This window comes from Hyperoodon ampullatus (genome assembly GCF_949752795.1).
Source record: "Hyperoodon ampullatus genome assembly, chromosome: 18".
Classification (NCBI taxonomy): Eukaryota; Metazoa; Chordata; class Mammalia; order Artiodactyla; family Ziphiidae; genus Hyperoodon; species Hyperoodon ampullatus.
Window position 1 is genome coordinate 45177454 of NC_136931.1, and position 13015 is coordinate 45190468.

Below are 13015 nucleotides of genomic sequence, written 5' to 3' on the forward strand. Positions count from 1 at the left end.
TTACGTTAAGGTCTCCAGCCAGGTCACTGCCAGTCTTGTAGGGAAAAGTAGATCTAGACTTCCCAGCGGAACTGGGGGTAGGGGAGGCAGAAATGTGTAGAATGCTGAGGACCCAGGTGGGGCTCAGGTGGAGTCTGGACCCAGGGGCTAGGTCGGCTGGTGGGTTCGGGTCACCTCCCCAGCCCCCTGTGGGCCCAATTCCTCCTTTGACTGTGACGCACGGAACCACCAAGAATGAACTCTCCCACCTCGTACTTGATCCCAAAAGACTCAAAACTCATTTAATTGTACACTTAAGATGTAAGTATTTTACTGCATGAGAGTTAATCTCAATTAAAATATTAAAATAATCAAAGTCGTGTTAGCAGCAATCTGGATCTTTACCCCAGTCTGCCCCACCAGCTCCATGCAGATTTCACTCTTCCTGCCTATTGCCTGTGTCCTCATGGCGGGCCAGGCCTCCATTTGGGGGCTGTGTTATCACCCCCTATTTCTACCTCCTGTGTAATTCCAGCTTAAGGGGCTCCAGATAGGGGTTCATCTGGGCCAGGAGGACAGAGATGTGCACACCCCATTAGCTGCTTCCTGGGAAGGGTTTCACATTTAATGATCATCTGGAGGCCTCAGCCTTGGGCATGAACCTGCTGACAGCCTCTGGGGAAGAAGCCTGACTGTCAGGGAAGGGCCCAGGGCTGGGTCTGCACTGTGCTGGGTTCTCAGCTGGGGGAGGCAAAATCAGTCATGAATTTCTCTTACCCCAGCTCTGTTCAGTCATGTGGTTATTTTTATCAGTCAAACTACTGTTGAATGTATTTGTACAAATTATAAGATTTTATTATTTAACTTAATAGGTAACTAATATAGAAACAGAAAAAAACATTTCACACCGCATTATATTTCTTATAATTAATTAGATTATATTTTAATACAAAAACTCATCAAAATTTCACTTAAACTCAGCAAACATGAAGTATCTACTAGGCGTAGAATGATTTATTTACTCTGTGCTCTGGGAGCTGTAACATGAGGTTAGAAGGTCTGGGTGGGGGGCTAATTCAGGCTGGAGGGGCATTAAGCTGGGGAGCAAAAGGCAGGTGTAAGAATTAGTGTGGACTGGTTTCCAGCCTTGATGTTTTTGTTCCTCACCGGTCTGTGCCCCTGAGATACTCCATCACTTCCCTCTGAACAGAGAGTGGCTTCTTAGAAGGCTGTTGCAATCAGTTATTTATTTATTTATTTTTTGCGGTACGCAGGCCTCTCACTGTTGTGGCCTCTCCCGTTGCGGAGCACAGGCTCCGGACGCGCAGGCTCAGCGGCCATGGCTCCCGGGCCCAGCCGCTCCGTGGCATGTGGGATCTTCCCAGTCCTGGGCATGAACCCATGTCCCCTGCATCGGCAGGCGGACTCTCAACCACTGCGCCACCAGGGAAGCCCTATTTATTTTACTTTATTTATTTTTAATTGAAGTATAGTCGATTTACAATGTTGTATTAATTTCTGCTGTATAGCAAAGTGATTCCATCATACATGTATATGCATTCTTGTTTTTTTATGCTTTTCCATTATGGTTTATTACAGGACATTGAATATAGTTCCCTGTACTATACAGTAGGACCTTGTTGCTTGTATTTTAAACAGTAAAACGGTACCAAGTCAGCCACTAGCTGTGCTTGCTCTGCTCTGTGCATCAGATTACCTGGCATACCTGTGTGTACCTGGGACTGAGTTGCATCAAAGAGCGTGGGAACCTTGCTTTAAGGAGGGTTCTGGAGGCCAGTTGATGCTCCAGGGAGCGACTCTGCTGATGAATTCCTCAGCAGAGCTTCCTCGGGTCAGCCCCAGGGGCACATAGCTTAGGGTGGCCTCAGAGGTGGAGGCCATCCTGGGATGGCTGCCAGGCCAGTGACTGAGTAAATCCATACCTGTGAGAATCAAGCCCTGGAGAAGGCCAGGCTGATCAGTTTCATGGTGGAGGTGCACCTCTGATTTCCCTCTTTCAGTGAGTCTCAAAGCTCTTTTTAATGCATGACAGTAAAGAATTTTCTTTGAATCACCATAACTTATAGAACAGAATATAATTATATAAACCTATTCATCAAACAAGTATTTCTAGACCATGTTTTCTAAGTTTGTAAAATATCATTATAGAGGTAAGAGTTTATTCTAGATCACAGCACTTCAAAATGAGATTGGAGGTAAACAAATGAAGAGATCTGTAATTATGAGACCTGTATTATTTCTTTACATTCTAAAATGAACAAATTTGTACTTAGTGTGCAACAATTTATTATCTACATAAACACGTACAACTTCTCCCAGTAATTTTGAGAGAATGCTGGATTTTATATTCACAACCAACCACGTTTATTGTTGCATCTTATAGTCTATAATTTTGGTAACAATTTTAAAATAATAGCATAATTCTTTCAAACTACATCCACCACCCAAATGCTAAACAAGCAACATGATGGAACAGAACATGCAAATGTAGGTAGCAGTCTTTGACAAAGGGGCCAATGGATTCTGATAGATAAAGTGGGTGTAAACCAAGCATGTGATGCTGGCTGGGTTTTGTTTCCTGGTATTTTCATCAGTGTCTTTTGGAGGCGGATCCAGTCGAAGGAGACGGTGTCAAGGCACATGGGATGGAGGGCATGAGGGCAGCCTGTGTGGCAGCTCAGAGGACTGAAGCCCTGGCGGGAAGGGAGGCGACCTGTCGGGTGGGAGCCCAGCACTTGGCCCCTGCCTGCTCCTTAGGACTCCTTCCACTGAAGAAAAGGAGAACTTGGTTGGGTCCTGACCCAGGGAAGTCCCTGGGTGGTGCTGGCTTCTGGTTGGGTGGCCTAGGCTCTCCAAAATGCTTCAGGACCTGCTCATTCTTCATCCCTTGGGGTTGCCTCCGTTCCAGATGGGAGGGGGGTTGGTTGCTAGCAGCTCCAGACGGACATCCCGCTGCCCCACCAGCTCAGGGTAGAGTTTCCCCAGTTTTGAAATCTTGGGCTGAGCTTTGTGAGCCAGAGTTAGGCCTCAGGGCTTTCTTGGATGAGATGCTGTCACCCGGAGGAAAAGAGGGAGGGCTGGGTGGGCAAATCCCACAGTGTCCCCTTGTGACCCTGGCGACACATCAGCATCATCTCCTGAATGACTTGAGAGACCTTCTGAAGGGACAAAACCAAATCAAACCAAACCAAACCAGAGGAAAGAAGGTGCATGCGATGTGATAGTGTTTAGGATGCTTAAAAAACAAACCCAAACTCAAGTGGTATATTTTCTATGGTACACACACATATAGGTATGTAAAAAACCTTTTTTTTAGGGGTCAGAAGGGTAGATATGAAATTCATTTCAGTGTTTACCTCTGAAAAGGTGGGGAGGAGACTGGAATGAGGCATCAAGAGGGCTCTGACTTTATATATACCAGCCTAAACTAAACTTTAATACTTAATTTAATAATAATTTGCATGTAACTAAACAATAATTTACATATTTTTGGTGTATAGTGTTGAATTGTTTTGTTTGTTTGTTTGTTTGTTTTTTGCGGTACGCGGGCCTCTCACCATTGTGGCCTCTCCCGCTGCAGAGCACAGGCTCCGGATGTGCAGACTCAGCAGCCATGGCTCACGGGCCGCAGCATGTGGGATGTGGGATCCTCCCGGACCGGGGCACAAACCCGTGTCCCCTGCATTGGCAGGTGGACTCTCAACCACTGCACCAACAGGGAAGCCCTATAGTGTTGAATTTTGACAAATGCATAAAGTCGTGTAACTACCACCACAATCATGATGAAGAAGTCTCACCACCCCAAAAATATCCCCTGTAGTTAACCCTTCCACAAATCCCAGCATCTGGAAACCACTGATCTACTCTCCACTCCAAGAATTTTGCCTGTTAGAGAGTCATATAAGTGGAATCATACTGTATGTAGCCTTTTGAGTCTGGTTTCTTTGGTCCATGTTGCTGTATGTATCAGTAGTTTGTTCCTGGTTTTCTGCTGAGTGATATTCCACTGTCTGGCTGTACCAGTTTCTTTACCTTGTTGAAGGAGATTTGGGTTATTTCCAGTTTGGGGCCATTATGAATAAAGTTGCTATAAATATTCAAATAAAGATTCATGTGAACATAAGTTTTCACTTTTCTAGGGTAAATACCTATGTGTGGGATTGCTGGGTCACAGGTAAGTGTATGTTTCACTTCCCTATGACCAGATCAGAAACTGCACTCTTTTCCATAATGCTTATGCCATTTTGCATTCCCATCAGCAATGGATGAGAACTCAAGTTCAAGTTCTACCACGTTACCAGCACTTGGTATCACCAATGTTTTTATTTTAGCTGTTCCAATATGTGTGGTGGTTTCCATTTGTGGTTTAAAGAAGACTTTTTATTTTGAAATAATTTTAGACTTACAGAAGAGTTGCAAAAATAGTACAGAGAGTCCTTCCTCAGAACCCCAATATTAACATATTACATAATTTGGTGTGTTTATCAAAACAAAGAAATTAATATAGGTGCAACACTGTTAACTAAACTGTAGACTATATTCAGATTTCCCTAGTTTTTCACTAAGGTCCATTTTTGGTTCCAGGATCCAACCTGGATCTCACATGGCATGTAGCCTTCCTGTCTCATTGGTCTCTTCCAGTAGGTACTGGCCAGGTATTTTGTGGAATGTCCCTCAATTTAGATTTGTCTAAATTTTTTTCATAAATGGACTGAGATTATGGGTTTTGGGGAGGATACCATGCAGTATTTTTTTTTTGTCTTTGTTATTTTCTGGCTTTGCCAGCTCATCTGTGTATTCTCAGTCCCAGCCCTGGACAGTCTTCCCCAGGGACCCCTGGTTCCTTGTATTAGAGAAGAGTATTTAGAAACCAAGTTCTGGGTGCTGGGTGAGCTCATTGCTACTGAGGTGTCACTGCTTCTAGGCCCTCTCAGCAGACAGAGCTAGGGAATTCTAAACATGCACATATACATATCTATTTTCTGTCTGTCTGGGTACATATTGACACTTTAACACATGAGTTCATACTGATATTTCTAACTGCAGTCCAGCACCACAGTGTTCTTTCTTGCATTCCCCCCTTGCTTTTTTGGTAACTTCATTCTCAGTCAGTGAAAAACCTGTCTCTGTCATTATCTCCAATACATTTACTTATTTGTTCAACTCTATTAGACATGTAAAATGGTTTCAGAATTCATAGCTTGTATCTGTTTGAGAAACAAATCTGCCAACCAGAGCACAGTTTATGTACAGTTCTTTTTTTCTTTAGTCTTACAGTATCTAATCAATATACACTGTCTTAGCTCCTTTTTTCTTCACCAGTTTCAGTGTGGTTAAACCATCCATTTGTAAACAAGTTTATTTGTCACAGTGTGCATTTCATCTTGGATTCCCCTGACATTCTGGGCGATTTCTAAATAATTTTATACTGTAAAATTTACTCTTTGTGGTGTACAGATCTATGGATTTTTGACAAATTACACATGCTGATTTTCCAGTGTTGAATCAGCCTTGTATTCCTGGGATAAACTCCATTTAGTATCCTTTTAATACATTGCTGGATTAAATTTGCTTATATTTTGTTAAGGAATTTTGCATCTATGTTCGTGTTGCATATTGGTCCATGGTTTTCTTTTCTTGTAAATTCTTTTTCTGTTTTTGGTATCAGGATAAATCTGACCTCATACAGTGACTTGGGAAGTTTCCCTCCTGTTTTATTTTCTTGAAAAGGTTGTGTAGAATTGATATGATTTTTTTCTTAATTGTCTGCTAGAATTCACCAATGAAACCATGTGGGCATGAAGCTTTCTTTGTTGGAAGGTCTCCATTACAAATTCAATTTAAAAAATAGATATAGTACTATTTATTTCTTCTTGAGTGAGCTTTGGTGGCTTCTTATGCATACATTAACCATACATTAATCATACATTAATCATACATTAAATATATTTACAATACAATCAGCAATCCCACTCCTAGGTATTTGCCCAAGTGAAATGAAAACTTCTGTTCACACCAAAACCTTTCAATTCAGAAGCCCATGGCAAGTTGTAGCACACACTATAGGAATATCTAGGAATGGCTCCTGCTTGATGCCAATTCCTAGGGCTTCAAGATCAGACAGCCCTTGGCTCCCAGTTGAATAAACTAGGTCTAAGCATATCAATGTGGATAAATCTTGTAAACATAACACTGGGTGAAAAGCAAGTTGTCAGAGGATACAGCAATATGTAACCCCTTAAGTAAAACAATATGATACATTGGTCATGGGTATATACTATGTAGTAAAAGTATAAAATTGAAGAGAAGGTATGTGTACCAAACTCAGGCTGGATTAGGGATGGATAATGGGTTGGGACAAGATTCTCTGGAGGTGAGGACTGATTCCAAGGGATGCTGGATAGACTCCTTTCCTACAGGTTGGGACTTATGGAATTAGAGACTGGAGACACGATAAAAGAACAGTATTTCTGTAGGCAGCCCGAGCCATGCTGCCACCTGCTTCAACTCAAGTCAGTAAACACCTGCTAATTACCTACTAGGTAGGTGTGAGCAGAGCCGCCCTGGATGTTGAGGATGTAAAAGGTAGCTTAACATCTCTAAGAAGGAGCTGACAGCTTAAGGACACACAGCCATGGAAGTAAGACTGTAAATAAGACAAGAGGATGATGTGTTCAGCCCCAGAACGCTGTTCGAAGTACAGAAGAAGCAGTGAGGTGGGAGGGAGTTTTATCTTCCTCTGGGAGGGCAGACAGAGTATAGCTGGCCTGGGTTCTGAAGACTGAATAGGAGTTTTTCTGAAGGGGGTACAGTTGGATAATGGCTAGTATATACTGAGTGCTTACTCTGTGCCAGGCACTGTTATAAGTGCCTTGCGGGTATTAGTGCTTTGAGTTCTTACCACGATCTAGTGAAGTAGGTACTGTTGTGGTCCTATTTATAGATGAGGAAACCAAGATTCATAGAAGTTAAACCTGCTCACGTGGGGAGCGCGTGGGAAGCCAGGTTGAATCCTCCGCAGGTTGACTCCAAAGCCTCTGTGCTTAATCATGCCCATCTTCCTGCTTGCGTGATGTGGGATACGGGATGTGTGGGATGACTTCTAGTAGGACTGGAATGATCTGGATCAGGACTGTCACATCCTGCTGTAAATACCATTGAACCGCAGTGCCAGGATGCTACTCTCTCTTCAGTTCTTCTCCAGTGTTTCTCATTTGATTGAGGAGAAAATCTTTGCTTTGAAGCTAGTGTGTCATGAATGCTCTAACCTTCTTCCTAACTCTCCTTGGTGGAGATGAATAGACAGAGAGACAGAGACAGAGAAACAGAGACAGAGAAAACAGGGATGCAGGCAACAAAATGTGCAATGTTTTGTTTGGGTTATGCTTGTAATTATATAGAGATAGCTTAAGTAAATGCTTAAGTAAAATGAAGCAGTAATACTTAAGTAAAATGAGTTGACTTAAATACAACCATTAAGTCCATAATAAAGGCTCCCTGTCCACCACAGTAGAGGAGGGGTCCTCTGAGCCCTGGCAAGTGAGCAGCACTGCACTAGGCTCCCCATGTGTCCCCCAGGAGTCCTAGGAGCTCTAACAGGGACGTGTGGCTTCCCTAGGAGCCACCCAGAGTCCCTCAGTGGGCTGATTTCACCTCCCCCGTGTGCAGGAAGTGAGCTTGGCCTCCACTCTCTTGACCTTGACCACGAAGGAGACACTTTGGGATGTGAGGGCTTGTCTCCATGGCTTTTCTAGTCTATCCTTCCTGCCTTGGGTTTCCCAGATCTGCACACGTGCCTCTGGACTCAGGCTCTCAGCCTGTCACCTTTATTCCTGTGGCAGCAACACAGTTAAAGAACAAACAGTATCTGTTAACCCACCTCGGGGTTCTGATGTACTTTGCTCCATTACTAATTTAGTGAGGTGGACTGAATTGGATTGATTCTCCCCCAAATCAATATACAAATGACTATTGTTTCAGGGCACTTCTGAGTGGTTCAGCAAGGCTGAGCGGAGCTTTCTGATTGAAAATTGGAACCACACTCCTTGTTCAAAATTACAGTGGAGAGGGTTATGTAAAGTAAGGGGGTGACCTGGCACTAACCTTTTTATTGCAGTAAAGTCTTTTTTTTCTTTTTGGAATGGTGATTTTATGACATACTTCATACTTACTATCACTGTTCCAGGCCTATAATTTGAAAATTACTGCTCAGTACTGAAGGTGAAATGATTTTACTGCTATTATTCTATTATTCTCTTCAAGTTGGAAGAACCAGCAATGGCTTGGAGAGTGTCTATGGCTAGATGCACTTCACCGTGCTGAGCCCATCACCAGATGTGCCTGCAGATGTGGCCCGTCACTGGACTGTGGCTGGGATGCCTGGGCATCACACAGGGTGGAGGAGGTACTCAGCTCTGAGCCCTGCTCTTCCCCCACCATCCCTGGCAGACCAAGGTTCTGGGAGGTTCCAGTATTGAGCCACACTAAATCCAAAGCAGCAACTCAGGCTGGCCCACTCACCCCACAGAGCCCAGTGGAAATGGTGTCACAACCCTGAACTTTGCCAGTTTATTTTTAGTATTTTTTAATTGTGATAAAATACACATCACACACAACTTAGCATTTTAACCATTTTTAAGTGTGTAGTTCAGTGACATTAAGTACATTCACATTGTGTGTAACCGTCACCACCATCCATCTCCAGAGCTCTTTCATTTTCCCAAACTGAAACTCCGTACCTGTTAATCAATGACTCCCCATTCATTCCTCCCTCCAGCCCCTAGCAACCACCTTCCTAGTTTCTGTCTCTATAAATTTCACAACTCTAGGTCCCTCATATAAGTGGAATCACACAGTATTTGTCCTTTTGTGACTGGCTTGTTTCACTTAGCATAATGTTTTCAAGTTCATCCATGTTGAAGCATGTGTCAGAACATCCTTCCTGTTTAAGGCTGAATAATATTCCATTATATCTATATCTGTATCTATCTATCTCTATCACATTTTGTTTATCCATTCATTTATTAATGGGCATTTATATTGTTTCTACCTGTTGGTTATTGTGAATAATGCTGCCATGAACACAAGTGTACAAACATCTCCTAGAGTTCCTGCTTTCAATTCTTTTGGGTATATGCCCAGAAGTGGACTAGCTAGATCATATGGTAGCTCTATATTTAACCTTTTGAGAAACTGCCAAACTGTTTCCCACAGCAGCTGCACCATTTTACATTCCCATCAGCAATGCACTAGGGTTCTAACTTCTCCACATTCTCGCCAACACTTGTTATTTTCTTTCTTTCTTTCTTTTTGTAATAGCCATCTTAATAGACGTAAAGTGGTATCTCATTGTGGTTTTGATATTTCTAGTATTTTTAATGCAAATAAACCTTAACTCCCTTTCTCTAAAGCTATTCTTTCTCTTCTTGCTTCCTCTCCTGTCCTTCCACCATCTTATTTCAAAGTTGTACAACATTAACTGACCTTCAGAAATCCCACAGTTGCAGGCTTTCATGTTAGTTTCTACCTAAATGGCTCACATTTTAAAACATCATTTGAGAAACACGGATTCTAATGTATATGAGAGCAAAATAGCCATAGAGAAGGCCCTGTCCTGTGAGGCTCCTCTGCTGGGTCCCAGAGGGATCTTATAAAGTGTCCGAGGATGGTTTCTGCCCAAGGAGAGACTTATCTTTTAAACCTTTAAGAAATGTATTTATTTAATTTTGGTTGCACTGGGTCTTCGTTGCTGCACGCAGGCTTTCTCTAGTTGCGGCAAGTGGGCGCTACTTTTCGTTGTGGTGCGCCGGCTTCTCATTGTGGTGGCTTCTCTTGTTGCAGAGCACGGGCTCTAGGCACACGGGCTTCAGTAGTTGTGGCTTGCGGGCTCCAGAGTGCAGGCTCAGTAGTTGTGGCGCACGGGCTTACTTGTTCCGAGGCGTGTGGGATCCTCCCGGACCAGGGAATGAGCCCATGTCCCCTGCATTGGCAGGCAGATTCTTAACCACTGCGCCACCAGGGAAGGGAGAGACTTATCTTAAGTGAATACAGTGCAATCCCTCCACCACTGGCTCGAGTGAGTGGCTGGCCTCAGGTGCTTGGAGTGCTTCTCTCCAAGGGGGCCCTGGACACATGGGGTCAGTCAGAACGTCCACACACTGGAGGAGCTGCTCACAGGGCTTAGAACATCTCTCCAAATGCTCTCTGGCTCTGCTTCTTGACTGTTCTCCTGGCTAAGAAGGAAGAGTAGAAATTTGCTCTGGGAAGGGTGGAAACGTTCTGAGGCCAGAACGAGTTGGGTGGAGATGGGGCTTGGAGAGGTTGTAGGCAGGGCTAGTCCCACAGGATCACAAAGCTCAGGTTAAAAACTTTGAAGTCCGTCCTGGAGCATTTTCTGCAGGGAGCATGGTCCACTTTGCATGTTAAAAATGTGAGCTGGGCTTCCCTGGTGGCACAGTGGTTGAGAGTCCGCCTGCCAATGCAGGGGACATGGGTTCGTGCCACAGTCCAGGAAGATCCCACAGGCCGTGGAGTGGCTAGGCCCATGAGCCATGGCCGCTGAGCCTGCATGTCCGGAGCCTGTACTCCGCAACGGGAGAGGCCACAACGGTGAGAGGCCCGCGTACCGCAAAAAAAAAAAAAATGTGAGCTGTTGATTGGGAGGCAGGGGACCACATAGGAGGCCCAAGAGAGAGGAGATGGTGGCTGGGACCAGGGAGGTGGCCTGGTGGTAACGAGAAGTGGGTAGATTTGAGATACATTGTGGGGACGAGCTATCAGGACTTAGTGATGGATTGGCCTCGGGGGATTGAAGTAGAAATTATTGACTCAGTAAATGATGCGGCCAGAACTGAGCTGGGCACAATAGGGAAGGTGCAGCTGGCAGAGTGGGAGGTGTCTGGACAATGAGGAGTTTGCCCGCCTGGAAGTCACTTGCAGTAAACCTGGACCAGGTGGTCATAAGCCCTTGTTCCAGCTTGGCTTGCCAAAGCCACATTTGGCCTTTGATCCTCAAAGAAATTAACTATTTGAGATCAAGAAAGACAATTACCAGGAGTTCCATGGTGGTCTAGTGGTTAGGATTTGGTGCTTTCATTGCTGTGGCCCAGGTTCAATCCCTGGTCAGGGAACTGACATCCTGCAAACTGTGCAGCATGGCCAAAATAGAAAAAAAAAAAAAAAAAGATAATTACCATCCAACTTGGCATCCTCTACATAGTGGCCAGCAACCAGCTGGGTAAAAGCCGGCTTGAGTTTGTGCCTGCATTTTGGTGAGTGGGTTCTTCCAGACAGGGATTTATGTGGGACACCTCCATGCCCCTTCCTTCTCCTCTCTGCTTGCCCTCTTCTCCTCCCTCCTGGGGCAGATCGCTGAAGGCCTCAGTGGTCCACAGTCTGGATCTCATGAGACATGTGTGAGGGACAGCAGCTTTGCTTCCTCCTAACTGGGAAGGCCAGCTTCCTGCCAGGAGGACCTCGATTCCCCGCCTGGATTCCTCTGCCCCACTGCTCCCTTGTCTGCCCCAACGAGTCTGCATGTTCTCAGGGTCTGTTACTTGCATCACCCTCTTTCCAGTACTAAATTCTCCAGTAGCTGGAAGATTTGGGGTTGTGGGGGACACAAACCTCCTGGATACAATCAAGCCAAGGTAGAATGTTTGTTAAGAAGTTGAGGGGGACCCAGTGACTGCAGCCAGGGTGTCGAGTCCTACCGCAGAGATTAGGCTTCCAGGAACTGCTCCAGAAGTAGTGAGAAGTGTTGGGGGAGAGGACTGAGCCAGGGTTACACTGGGGACCCCTAGGAGGCCCCTGCCTGGGGCGGCAGCCTCTAGAGGGCACTAGACCACTGTGAGACTAAACCGGAAAGGGGTATCAGATAGTTAAGGTCTCAGTATGGGCAGGGGGACTAAGTTCGTGCCAAAAATCCCAGTAATCAGGATAAGTTATATTTTAAAAAATCTAAATGCAAAAAAAATTCATGCTGAACAAATTATCAAAAGTTTAAGGACTTCCCTGGTGGCGCAGTGGTTGAGAGTCCGCCTGCCGATGCACGGGACACGGGTTCGTGCCCCAGTCCGGGAAGATCCCACATGCCGCGGAGCGGCTGGGCCCGTGAGCCATGGCCGCTGAGCCTGTGCTTCCGGAGCCTGTGCTCTGCAATGGGAGAGGCCACAACAGTGAGAGGCCCACGTACCGCAAAAAAAAAAAAAAAAAGTTTAAATACAGTTAGGTGGTTGCTGTTTTATGACCCTGCTCTACTGTGCAGTGGGAACAGTTGTTTCCAACCGGCCTGAGGTTCCTGAGCTGCCTGACCCCAGCTGTGCGGGATTATGAGGGTTGATAGCAGGGTGTGAGCAGATTGGGCAACTTGGAGCTTTATGTATAGCCATGTTTTCCCACTTGGTTCAAGATATTTGATATCTGATAGTTTGGTAAGTGTATATAGGGGCTCACATTTTTCTTTTTGCTGCAGGCTCCACTAGGACTCCCCAGGGCATTGGCCTCAACCCTGGATTCCTTATAGAGCTTGCAAAACACACACTGAAGTAGAAAACATCTTCAAATGGAAACAAAACTGCAGACCTTCACTGTCAGTGCCCCAACTTCTGCTGAACATTTTTGCTGAGCATAAACGCCCATTGCAAGGCGGTCAGCAGCCTGAGGAAATTCTGAAACCAAATTACAGCAGGCTAGTGCGCTTTACCATAAATGAGTCATTTATCCCATTATTTGATTTTTAAACCCTTTGATACATCTCCCAAGAAGAAGTCTGCTTTGGAAAAATCACGAGAATAATTAGAAGAGAGAGAACAAGGAAAGAGAGAAAACCTAAAAGTTGTTTTTTCCCCAAAATTTTTAAAAATTAAAATCCAGTTGGCCTGCACAGTGAAAATGAGTTAGTTGAGTTACTCTGTCTACAGTGCTCAGTAATATAACATCAGTGTCTCTCTACCTTCTTTCCTCAACAGGGAAAATCAAGGGGGAGAGGGGTCCTGAGCCTCCATCAGGGCAGGCG